The sequence below is a fragment of the Ovis aries genome, chromosome 4 (genome assembly GCF_016772045.2).
Source record: "Ovis aries strain OAR_USU_Benz2616 breed Rambouillet chromosome 4, ARS-UI_Ramb_v3.0, whole genome shotgun sequence".
Taxonomy (NCBI): Eukaryota; Metazoa; Chordata; class Mammalia; order Artiodactyla; family Bovidae; genus Ovis; species Ovis aries.
In genome coordinates this window covers 69225754-69238556 of record NC_056057.1, presented here as the reverse complement: position 1 = coordinate 69238556, position 12803 = coordinate 69225754, and the positions used below count along the sequence as shown (strand labels likewise).

Here is a 12803-nt window from a genome sequence, read left to right as displayed (position 1 = left end):
GTATGGACCTAACAGAAGCAGAAGATATTAAGAAGAGGTGGCAAGAATACATGGAAGAACTGTACAAAAAAGATCTTCACGACCCAGATAGTCATGATGATGTGATCACTAATCTAGAACCAGACATCTTGGAATGTGAAGTCAAGTGGGCCTTAGAAAGCATCACTATGAACAAAGCTAGTGGAGGTGATGGAATTCCAATTGAACTGTTTCAAATCCTGAAAGATGATGCTGTGAAGGTGCTGCACTCAATATGCCAGCAAATTTGGAAAACTCAGCAGTGGCCACAGGACTGGAAAAGGTCGATTTTCATCCCAATCCCAAAGAAAGGCAATGCCAAAGAATGTTCAAACTACTGCACAATTGCACTCATCTCACATGCTAGTAAAGTAATGCTCAAAATTCTCCAAGCCAGGCTTCAGCAATACGTGAACCGTGAACTCCCTGACGTTCAAGCTGGTTTTAGAAAAGGCAGAGGAACCAGAGATCAAATTGCCAGTATCCGCTGGATCATGGAAAAAGCAAGAGAGTTCCAGCAAAACATCTATTTCTGCTTTATTGACTATGCCAAAGCCTTTGACTGTGTGAATAAACGGTGGAAAATTCTTCAAGAGATGGGAATACCAGACCACCTGCCCTGCCTCTTGAGAAATCTGTATGTAGGTCAGGAAGCAACAGTTAGAACTGGACATGGAACAACAGACTGGTTCCAAATAGGAAAAGGAGTACGTCAAGGCTATATATTGTCACCCTGCTTATTTAACTTATATGCACAGTACATCATGAGAAACACTGGACTGGAAGAAACACAAGCTGGAATCAAGATTGCTGGGAGAAATATCAATCACCTCAGATATGCAGATGACACCACCCTTATGGCAGAAAGTGAAGAGGAGCTAAAAAACCTCTTGATGAAAGTGAAAGAGGAGAGCGAAAAAGTTGGCCTAAAGCTCGTCATTCAAAAAACAAAGATCATGGCATCTGGTCCCATCATTTCATGGGAAATAGATGGGGAAACAGTGGAAACAGTGTCAGACTTTATTTTGGGGGGCTCCAAAATCACTGCAGATGGTGACTGCAGCCATGAAACTAAAAGATGCTTACTCCTTGGAAGAAAAGTTATGACCAACCTAGAGAGCATATTCAAAAGCAGAGACATTACTTTGCCGACTAAGGTCCGTCTAGTCAAGGCTATGGTTTTTCCTGTGGTCATGTGTGGATGTGAGAGTTGGACTGTGAAGAAGGCTGAGCGCCGAAGAATTGATGCTTTTGAACTGTTGTGTTGGAGAAGACTCTTGAGGGTCCCTCGGACTGCAAGGAGATCCAACCAATCCATTCCAAAGGAGATCAACCCTGGGATTTCTTTGGAAGGAATGATGCTAAAGCTGAAACTCCAGTATTTGGCCACCTCATGAGAAGAATTGACTCATTAGAAAAGACTCTGATGCTGGGAGGGATTGGGGGCAGGAAGAGAAGGGGACAACCGAGGATGAGATGGCTGGATGGCATCACGGACTCGATGGACGTGAGTCTGAGTGAACTCTGGGAGATGGTGATGAACAGGGAGGCCTGGCATGCTGCAATTCATGGGGTCGCAAAGAGTCGGACACGACTGAGCGACTGAACTGAACTGAACTGAGCCACTAGGGAAGCCCAATGTAGTCTTACGTATCAGAATTAAAAGCAAAATAATGCCCAAATTAAAACAAACAAAACACCCTTACTTCTAGTACAATTAAAAGATTGCTTCAAGGTGTGTGTGTGTGCTTTTATGTGTATATTTGTTCCTTGAATTGATATCTTATCAAGAGGAATGTTTAGCTGTAGCTGATAGAGATAATGTTTTCTCACAGCCTCTGACCTGTCATAGCACTTTGCTAAAACTAATTTATGGCCTTTAAAATTCTGCCTTCTCTATAGACATCTGTACAGGCATCCCCTCCCTGCTGTATGGTCACTGCTGCAAGGGCAGGGGCTGTTTTTGTGGAGCCTTCTTGTTCTTAGCATGGAGCTTAGTGCTTGCTAAGTGCCTAGTAACTGTGCAAGGAGAGAATGAATGAATGAGACCAGTGTCCTTGGTTTCTGATCTTGCCAAAGTTGAATCACTTTGGAACAAGTTCAGGGTGACAGGTAATCAATCATTGTCCACACACCACTTTCCCTGAAACACTGGTGAACAAAGCCTTGTGATGATCCTAGAATTGGATCGTTGAAGATCTGGAGTTCACGCACGGGGGCTTCTCCTTCCTCTTTACCAAGCCTTTCAATGGAAATGTCTGACGGGCCCCCCTCTAGATTCCTTCTGGATGCCACTTGCACCCCGCCTTCCTTCACTCTCCCTCTCCAAAGAGTCGAGGTTCAGGGTGTTTCTCAGGACCTGACCTCCACCCCCTGAGCAGAGAGCCCACAGTCAAGCTGGGGGGAAAGGTCCCAGGTTTGAGAGAGCAGGGGCATTTTAAAAAAAAGTCCTTTTCCTTTCCCGTGCCGATTTGGAGTGTTGACTGAAAAATGGAGCTGTTGTCTAGGGGTGAGCCCTGGGGAGAGAAGGAGTTGGCCCCTCTTTGTTAATGGTTCGGACCTTTTGATGAATTGGAGTCTGGTACAGTGTAACCTCTCGTGGGTGGTGGTTCAAGGAAAGGGCCTTTTTTTCCCGTGTCCTTTTTTCCAGGTTGTTGCAGTGGGTTTATAGGCTTCAGTGAGTAGCTCTTTTGTTTAATAGGAAGTTGAGAAAGACATGAAGGACTTTTCTAGTCTGTGGAAATGACTTACTGATTCTCAGAAATACATCTAATTTCTGCACTTTTAAAATACAAGCTTAATGATCCTTAACTGTGGTGAACTTATGACCTGACTTTTCTCCTTCTGCCTCCTTGGAGCTCAGTGGCCTCCTTGGGTTTATGTTTTGGGCTTGGCCTCGGTTTTGAGCTAGTTTATGGAGATGAAATAATCTCTGTAATATGTGTATGAGTATATATATATATATACACACACATACATACTCCAGCTTATCAGTAAGTAAACTTAGACCAAAAGAGAAAAGAGTTGTGTGTATGTGTGTTTTTTTATATATGTATTTGTATGTATGTGTATATATATATATGTACACACATATACATATATATATATGAAAAAAGTGAAAGTGAAAGTCGCTCAGTTGGGTCTGACTCTTTGTGACTGCATGGACTATAGCCCACCAGGCTCCTCTCTGTCCATGGAATTCTCTAGGCAAGAATACTGGAGTGGGTAGCTGTTCTCTTCTTCAAGGGATCTTCCTGACCCAGAGATGGAACCCAGGTCTCCCTCATTGCAGGCAGATTCTTTGCCATCTAAGTCATCAGGGGATATGCATCAATGAACATGTTTTTGGCCTATGAATAAGGATTGAAGTTGGTTAGGAGGCCAGTGTTCCCCTAGTATGTATTCTATGAGCTGATGACTGATGATAACTAGTAACATGAAAACAATTTAGAAGCTTAAGACACTCTCTACTTAAAAGGAAAAGAAAATCAAAACCAAACAAAATATGGTCTTTTTGATGACACTGTCCTCAGCAATAATATAAAATAAACAAGGCAATTATCAAGAGTGAAAGGGCATCTGAACAAAAGCCATCTCCACCTTGGGCCAAGGCTTTTTTTGCTACTGTTGAGTCAGTACTGCTTAGAATGATGTGGTGAATGGATGGGAAAGTGGAGCTGTAGGTAACTAAGCGAGGTAATTCACTTAAAAAGTCTCCTCTAGCTTACTCATCTGTCTCTGCTCTGGATTGAACCTGAAATCGTATGCTTATGCTTGGTTAAATTTTGGCAAAAGTCCCCAGTCCTCCTTCACACTGAGAGGGAATGATAATTTCACATACTTTTTTGAATATTCATAAAGTTTTTATTGGCATAGAATCTAGCCTCATCCTTAGCTTAACTCAGCCTGCATTTTCCAGAGCTGTTTACAAAGTATAAAGACGTGGGTATGCGTCAAGTCTCTTATTTTCATTTCTTCAGCTCTATGTTGACTTTGTTTTTATTGTCTCCCTCTTACTATTTTCTTATTATCTGCTTTTTACCTCTAAACCAGAGGGCAGTAGGACTCATATTATGATTTACTCTTGCAAAAGCTGCACTATTAGCTATTGGGTCGGGAAATTTTCGTGTTGCACAGGGCTACCCATTCTGCACATCACAGAATGTTTTGTATCCCTGACCCCCCACCTATTTAATGATACTGGGGTGACCCCCAGAAACAGCAGTAATTAAAACTTGGCTTCGCATGTTTACAAGTCCTCTTGCTGGGCCATGCAAGAAAATTATGCCTTCTCTAGGAAGACACATGAGAATGTGCCTTTTGCCTGTTTTTAGAGAGGGAACTTTATTAGAATGATGACAAACTCTTCAGATGCCTGAAGATTTTTGCCATAATGTGGCCTTTAAGTGACCTGCTGCTGCTGCTAAGTCACTTCAGTCGTGTCCAACTCTGTGCGACCCCACAGACGGCAGCTCACCAGGCTCCCCCATCCCTGAGATTCTCCAGGCAAGAACACTGGAGTGGATTGCCATTTCCTTCTCCAGTGCATGAAAGTGAAAAGTGAAAATGAAGTCGCTCAGTCGTGTCCGACCCTCAGCGACCCCATGGACTGCAGCCTTCCAGGCTTCTCCATCCATGGGATTTTCCAGGCAGGAGTACTGGAGTGGGGTGCCATTGCTTTCTCCATAAGTGACCTGCTAGTCCTGTCAAATGTTGATATGCTTGACATTTGACACATAGACTGGTTTGAGTCTGAATCAAGTCTTTTGAGTGTATTTTTACCTTGTATTTAACTAACACAGTGAGATGGGGTGGGCTCTGGCTCTGAACATAACTGCTGGCTGTTTTAGGTAGGACTTGGGAATGCCTTGCTTTAGTCTAAGTCAAGGGAAAAAAGCATTCAGTTTGATACCATAACTCTCAAATGTCTTTTCCTAATAAGTCAGCAATGGTAATCATAAGATGTGATACTCAGATGAAATAGGCCTTGCAGAAAGCAGATAGGTTCTGGCGTGATCAGTGCTGTATTTCATACACAGTGTCACATTCTGTAGCCCTGATTCATGCACAAGAAGGAAACTTCTCAGATGTTTTGATAAAGAATACTTCAGCCCATGCATTAGATGGACCAAGCATATATTGTTGCTGGAAATGTAAGGATACTTACATAGAATAAAGATATAAAGAAAACAGTTCTAACCAATAAAAATCATTTGAATCTGTGAAAAGCAAGCCAAGACTAGAGAGCTGTGATTTTTCAGAATATTTTAAAATAATCATTTTAAATGAAAACAGTTTAAAAACCACATGCACTCAAAATGTCTGAAAGATTACCCAGAGACAGAGTAATCCCATTTGGGAATGGGTTACAATTTTAAAGTCAAATTTTACTATAGTAGAGCAAGAAAGGAAAAGAAAGAACTTTTTCTTTCTACTGCTAACTTTTACTTGAATTTCTAAAGGCAAGTTGCTTTGGACCAGAATGAAGGATATACCCAGTTTTGCATTAATTTCTTTGCTATCATAGTTTGTCCTCAGAGTTTCATAGGGCAATTATTTTATCTTTTAGGGCAATTATTTTAAATAGCAGGGGAAGACTCTTTGGGAAGGTACAGATGACAAGGTCAGCTGAACCCTCAATCACCTCTTGTTCCAATTTTTTTTCTTCTTTTCTCATCAGTTTGTTCATATTGGGAGTAGGGAAAAAGGAAGACTTTGGTTTTCAGCCTGCCTTTGGATGTTGTGTTCACTCTCATTAGGTAGAAACAAAGCAGGTGATTTGGTTACATTCAGTATTTCCTTCAAAACCTGAGAATCTCTAAGCTAGTGTTTAGTTAACCACCTGCATGTCAAATAAACTTTTCATGGAGATGGGGTGTGTCCTGCCAAAAATGTATTGTGCTAGGTGAAAGCAGGAAGAGGAACAGGGGTTTAGATATACGGCCTTGGGCACAGACACACACCCTGCGGAGACTAACACATCTAAGGCCCCACACTGTTGCTTAGCAAGTATGTTCTGAACTTCTGAACCCATAGGTAGGAAAGCTATGAGACAGGACTGTGTGAAACATAAGTGGAAATTAGCCGGTAACTTTGAAAAGAGCTCGTATCCAAAGAAACATATGGAAAACTTAAGAAAAAAAGAGGACTCTAACATATGAAAACCCAATCCCACTGGAATGTTTTTTCATACACAGTATAAATGCCACATAAATAAAACCACAACCCTCTGCTAAAGTACACGAGAGGACGTGAGTCCCCAGCTCTCTCTCCTGTGAAGACCAGGTTGGAAGGCCCTGTGAGTTTCTAGAGACAAAAGCTGTAAATAAATCCTCCTCCTGGGAACCGTGGGCTTGGTTTGAAAGGACCTTTGGACAGTCCCTTCAGAATGATGCAGCCTGTGAAACAACCTTAAAGAGGTCTGTGATTCAGGCTGTGGGACTCTGAACTTTTGAGATACCAGTGGATGGTGGAAATCTTTTAAGGTCAATGATATTCTGGTTGGAATGGGATGGCTGCAAGTGGTATGTATAAAGCTGAGGACTCCTGGGGATGTAAACAGCCCAACAACACACCCCATTGTCACCAAGTTCTGTTGAAATTTTTCCTTAGAAGGTAGAGTCCCACCCTTGGTCTTCTTCCCTGCGTAAATCTCTGGTTTGAAAACTTTGCAGCATTCAAGGCGTTTCAAGCTTGAGGGTTGAAATGTCACTTTAAAAGCAGGGTTAAAAAGGTCACACAGCTGCAAATAATAATAGCCCAATGAAATTCAGATTCTAGCTGCAGCCCACTTCAAGAATAACACTGAAACAGGAAACAAGCATACCAGATCTTTTTACCAGTAAAGCTAGTAAGAGCACATCTGATAAAATGTGTGTGTGTGTGTGTGTATGTGCGTCGGACAGACAGACACACAAAGACATATATAACAAGACAAAGATACAGAGAAACAGACACAGAGACATAGAATTTTCAAGAGAGAAGATACAGACAGTAAAACAAAGAGACACACACACATGCAGAGGGATACAAAGGCACACTCACAAAGTAATTGATTTTCTTGGACTGAGATTCAAGTGTATTTATTTTTCTATTTGAAGATATGATATTCAAATAATATTAATATTAAAATAATTTCAAATTTTCATTTTTTCAATTAATATCTCTATAAATGGCCCTATTTTACAATGTTTTCCTAAAATGGTCCTGTTTTTCAGATGAGCAGATAAAACAGTGAAAGGTACCATATCTTTCATACCTTTCAAAGGTACCATATCTTTCATATCTTTCAATAATGTCAACCTCAAATTAAATATGTAATTCATTTCCAATAGCTAGCCGCATGTCGAAAGAATCATCCTGCACCCTGGCTTTTAGTAGAATCAGGCATCTTAGAATAAAATACTTGAGTGTGTGCATTTAGTGAATTTGTGTTGGGTTATTATCAGGTGTGGATCTTTGCCTTTCTAACCAAGACATTGAGAGACATATTTGCTTTTTTTTCAGAAACACAAAGTATAAATTGGCTATGCCATTAACTAATTTAGTTTTAATAAATCCCCTTTGTTTGCAGAAACAAAGTAAGACTGATATGGACTCTCATACAGTGTGATGAACTTAAGATGTTTGTCCCCTGACCTTGGCATTTTAGGAAGGACCTGTTTCCTCCTCGAGAACCCTTTCTGCAGTCCTCAGTGGGGTAGAGAAGATCTGTTTCAGGAGTCTTGCCAAGACGACTCATTCCAGGCTCATGATAGGGCAATAAAGGCTGAGGGAGGTTGTTAACATCACTATTAAAATGCAAGCCCCCTTTCAGATCTCTAAATGCATTCATGTCCAGATTAAAAGTACCAAAGCTGATGAGGCTGTGTCAGTATTATCTGTACTTATTTATGTTTACAGTTTGTGGCTTTGGAGTTCCCAGAGCTTTTGGTGTTGATAAAAGCGCATGCCAGATTTTCAGATTAAAACAACATTTTTAGTGTTTTACTATTCCAAATCCCATATCACTGTATGAATCTATTTGCTGTTATTGGGGAAATTTGGACCATTCCACTGAGATTGGAGTTTGCTGTGAACTAAGAATCAGTAATCAGAGAAGACAATGGCACCCCACTCCAGTACTCTTGCCTGGAAAATCCCCTGGATGGAGGAGCCTGGTGGGCTGCAGTCCATGGGGTCATGAAGAGTCGGACACAACTGAGCGACTTCACTTTCACTTTTCACTTTCATGCATTGGAGAAGGCAATGGCAACCCACTCCAGTGTTCTTGCCTGGAGAATCCCAGGGACGGGGGAGCCTGGTGGGCTGCCGTCTCTGGGGTCTCACAGAGTCGGATGCAATTGAAGCGACTTAGCAGCAGCAGCAGCAAGAATCAGTAATGGCCTACCATGATTTAGATGGAGAGGCATCAGTCTTGGTTGATTCCAGCAAAACAGATGATGTGGGTTTTTCCCCTTTGGGCTCAGTTGTGACTTGTAAGTTTTAAAAGACATATTGACAGTATTTTATATAGAGTATACACATGTTTTTCTTTTTTTATAGCATTTGTGTTTTGCAGTGTTTCCCCTCCATGAAGTGGTAATGCCAAGTATATCCCTAAATGCCTGGCAAAGCATTTGAATGGATTGCATCAGCCATTGTGGAAGATTTCCCATTTTAGACCAGGAGGAATTTGTGGGGTCAAACACTGAACAATGAAAGAGTTTCTTGCTCATTGAGAGGCCAGCGGAATCCAGTGGCAGTTTAGGGTTTGAATTGTAAATCAAACCTGTCATCTCCTTGTGGACTGTGAAAAACCTCTACTCACTGCTTTATACAACATTAGGGTTTGTTATTAAGGTTTTGTATTGTTTTCCAAAAATTTGAAGGGAAATTAGACTCTTGAGGCGTTTGTTCACTGAAGCTGAACTTTGGAAAAGAGGAACAAAAAAGTAGTACTATTCGTAAAGAAACTCTTAAATGATTAGACAGCTCCCTCCACAATTACGTCTATATTTAACCAAAGATATGGGCTCACTCAGTATTACTCAAAAGACCCTCTCTGGGTGCCATACACAATCCACACATGGTTAATAGACTGGACTCCAGTGGTTTCAGTGTCTATGACAGTATTAATAGACTGAATTCATAATGAATTAATAATTTACATGTGCAATTTAATGAGAACTAGCCTGTTATTTTCACCAAAAGCAACTTTGACTTTTTTTTTTCCACTGAATCTGGTGAGATTTTTTTCTCTGGTCATAACTGGGAACAGGTGGAATTATAGGCCTGCACAACCTCTTGCCTTGCTGAAAACTTGGCTATGGGCCAAAAAGCTTGAGGACCACTGCCTTAGGAGGAAGAAAAAAGCAAGCTGTTTGAGACGGTTTATTGTGATGATTCAGGATTCATTACCCATTCCACAAATATTTATTGAACGCCTACTATGGCAGCTCTATGCAAGTGAAGCCTGGAGTATGGCGGTTGCCAAGCAAAACCAGGTTCATTAAAACATCCCAGCTAGTAAAACAACTGAATGGGAAATGAGAAGATGAGGCCTGACTTCTGAGGACCAAATGCGGAACAACCTGGCTAAAATCATGTCTGAGTAATTTGCCCCCTACTTGATGTATGATAAAAGAATATACACAGGGCTTTAGTAGAAGTCTGTTTGAGAGAATAATTATTACAATATGTGCTTAAAAAGAACCATAATGATAGACCATAAAAATAGATCACGGCTCTTGACTAATACATCAGACCAGATCATGCTGGTTGATAAAAGTAATGAAGCCTTGTGGTAGAGTGCTACTATTTAGTAAAACTTTCACCGACACCCACACAGAATGGAATGAGCAAGGGTGTGCTGTTTACAGAGGGTAAATGTGGGAATGCAGAGCATCAGAAAAAAGAAGTTGAGTTTCACACACACACACACACACACACACACACACATCTATATACACCCACTCAGACCCTATTAATCACTGAAAACTTCTTTAACAATTGCCATTCTACCTTAGGAATATTATTCTAGTAGTGCATTGCCAAAACCTTTTTTTCATAGATCTAGAGCATGTACTATATTGACACAGATTCGTTTATGTTTCAATAATAAAATAATACAATGACTGATAACTCAGTTGAACATGATAAACTGAACTCTATTTGAAGCCAGACTCAGCAGTCTGCTAATCAGCCCTATTCCTCTAAATGTGGTGTTCAGATGATGAAGGCTTGATAAGATGGCGTAAATCTATAGCGCTGAACTTTTTTAAGAAAACCGAACGTTGTTCTAGTCTCCTACCACTAGCATCATATGACCATGATATTTACTGCAGTTCATATGCAAACTATACCCAATAATTAAAATAGGTTAGGTCATGTTGACATAAAACAGAATTGCTAAACTATTACTGTTAAGGGCCTGAATTTATGGGAAAAGTCAGCATTTAGGTGGACTAAGGTTTGGGATAGAGTTGTGAATATAGCTGAAAAATACTTCTTTGTCATACTGATGTGACAAGGCCTGGTCAGTCTCTTTCTTCTCTTTAGCTTATTAATTAATCCCTTTAACCTCCAGCAGTAGCACTTCCAATCTTGACCACTTCTATTGGCTGGACATTAATGATCATCACTGCTTCTTTCCGATGTAAGCCATACATGTATTTATATGGCACTTTTTTAGAACTTTTTCATTTTACTGTCATGTAATCTTAATATTGGTTAATAAAATGACTAATACTGGCATTCTTTGGTTACCTTAGCAGCTAAAGTTCTTAAATGATGTCCAAGAAAGACTTACCTTACAGCAACTTCTCTTTTATACATAAGGAATAGTTAATATTAGAGTGAGGTTCCATAATACTTGTCCACAAAGTCTCCTCCCACCACTTCCAAACACACACACTTAAATACGCAGACCTTTCTCCATAACTTGTAAAAGGCTCCCTAACTGGTCTATGTGATAACAAGGATGAAGGAGCTGAAGACTGATATTCATATCCCCATTGTAAAGGAGGGGAAATTGAGGTATGAAACAGTTGAGTGACCTGGTAATGGTCAGGCAGATCATGGACACAGAGATAGAAAAATTCCAAGTGTTTTAAAAAGTTCACTAGAAAAAAAATCAAGGCATATTTAATATTAATGGTAACCCAGTTACCTTGCTGTTAGTACTATCTTGGATCAAAATAATTTTCTCAGTGTTAAAGTCAGTCTTTATTTGGAGGCTTAGAAGTAAGTTGTCGGCACTTACAGGGGTGAAGAGGGATGCTCTAGGATAAGTGATGGCAAAATTTTTGAACAATGAGACGTGAGAAATCATTTTAGTTGCTCATGACTTTCCTCAGACAAGAACAAGTGGAAAGCTTCTGAAGATATTTGTAGTTTTTCTTCATGTAAATATAATAGGGTAAAAAAGCTTAAGTAATATGCATAAAATAAAAAAGTTGTAAAATTATGCTACGTTACTGCCTTGGTAGGTGACTAGTCATTTCAAATGGAGAGTGGAAAGGGTATTACTTGCTGAAAGTTGTATGAGGATAAATAGTGATATGAAGACAGTTTACATTGTAAAATTTGTTTTCTTTTTAATGTCTAACTGGGAGTATTATCTAAGGCAAGTCTTTTTCCCATTGTGTTTCAGATAAGTGAAAGTACGCCTCTATTTTCCAAAGAATATATGTGGATATATTAGTGTCTGGGGAAGGGTTTAATGATGTACAAATTAAAATTGGTTGTTTTTGCAAGATGATAAATAGAGTTTTCTTGGATGAAGGGTAACTATTCCATGAGTGAAGCCGAGTTTCCTCTGTCAAGAGTGAAGGTGACTTGAGACTCTTGGAATCACTTACAAGTAGCATTTTAAGGAAGCACATCACTTCCTTTGTTCAGAGACAAAACAGTAGGTTTTAGTTCCATAATAAAGCCATGTCCCACCAGCAGCACGTGGAACTTCTTTAAACTCAGTTCCAAATTGGCAAAAAGAAAATTATGATTTAGAAAACTATTTAAACTGAGGAACTTCAACTGCTTAGTACTTCTTATGATATATTTTTTAAAAATTATATTGCTATGTAGATTAGTAACTACACAGTCTTGTATACTGTACTTTTATTGGTTTGGGGGGGATTTGCAAAGATAATTTTGATTATACTCAATTTTTGCCTAATGAACTTACCTTAGAGCCTAAGCCCTACTTAAGAAAAGACCCCGCTATAATTTAACATGTGTCTGTGATCATAACGTAAGTTTTTTCCCTACAAAGCTACCTTATTCCAGATAACTTATCTAGATCAGCGAGGCAGCCCCTTTAATCTAATTTTAATTTCAAATCAGCCTGTAAAACCAAATTAATGGAATATTTAAGGTAATGCTTTTTGTAGTTTCTGGTTTCACCCTTGCACAACTTGGATAGTTTTTGTTGAGGTATCATCAAATGCCTAAAATGAAAGGGAATTTAAGGCCGTGGCTCACTGCCAGGGTCATTTGCTAAGCTGGTAGTAGGGCTACCTTGTTCATATGAAAGCTCAGTGGGGTGATCATGGGAGAATAATTTGATGTTCAGGGTTGGTCCTCACACTGATGATTGCTCAGTAACTACCCTCCTCTTGCTCTCTTAAGCAGCCAACCCCAAAGGACTGATGCAATCTTTGCCTAGGAATCTTCCTGCACAGGTGAAGGGTCTTACCTGGAAATAACACCTGGTGGGTGTTATTACAGACAGAATTTCTGCGGTAACAGACATTTTTGGAGTTGCATTTTGTTGGCAGTTTTCCCCTCAAAGTGCAGCAAATATG

At 39.9% G+C, this 12803-nt stretch overlaps 1 protein-coding gene across 3 annotated transcripts in view; it reads left to right on the top strand.

The window, feature by feature from the left end:
- The window catches only part of CREB5 (cAMP responsive element binding protein 5), a 439335-nt gene that overhangs the window by 70258 nt on the left and 356274 nt on the right, over positions 1-12803 (top strand). The window lies entirely within an intron of this gene.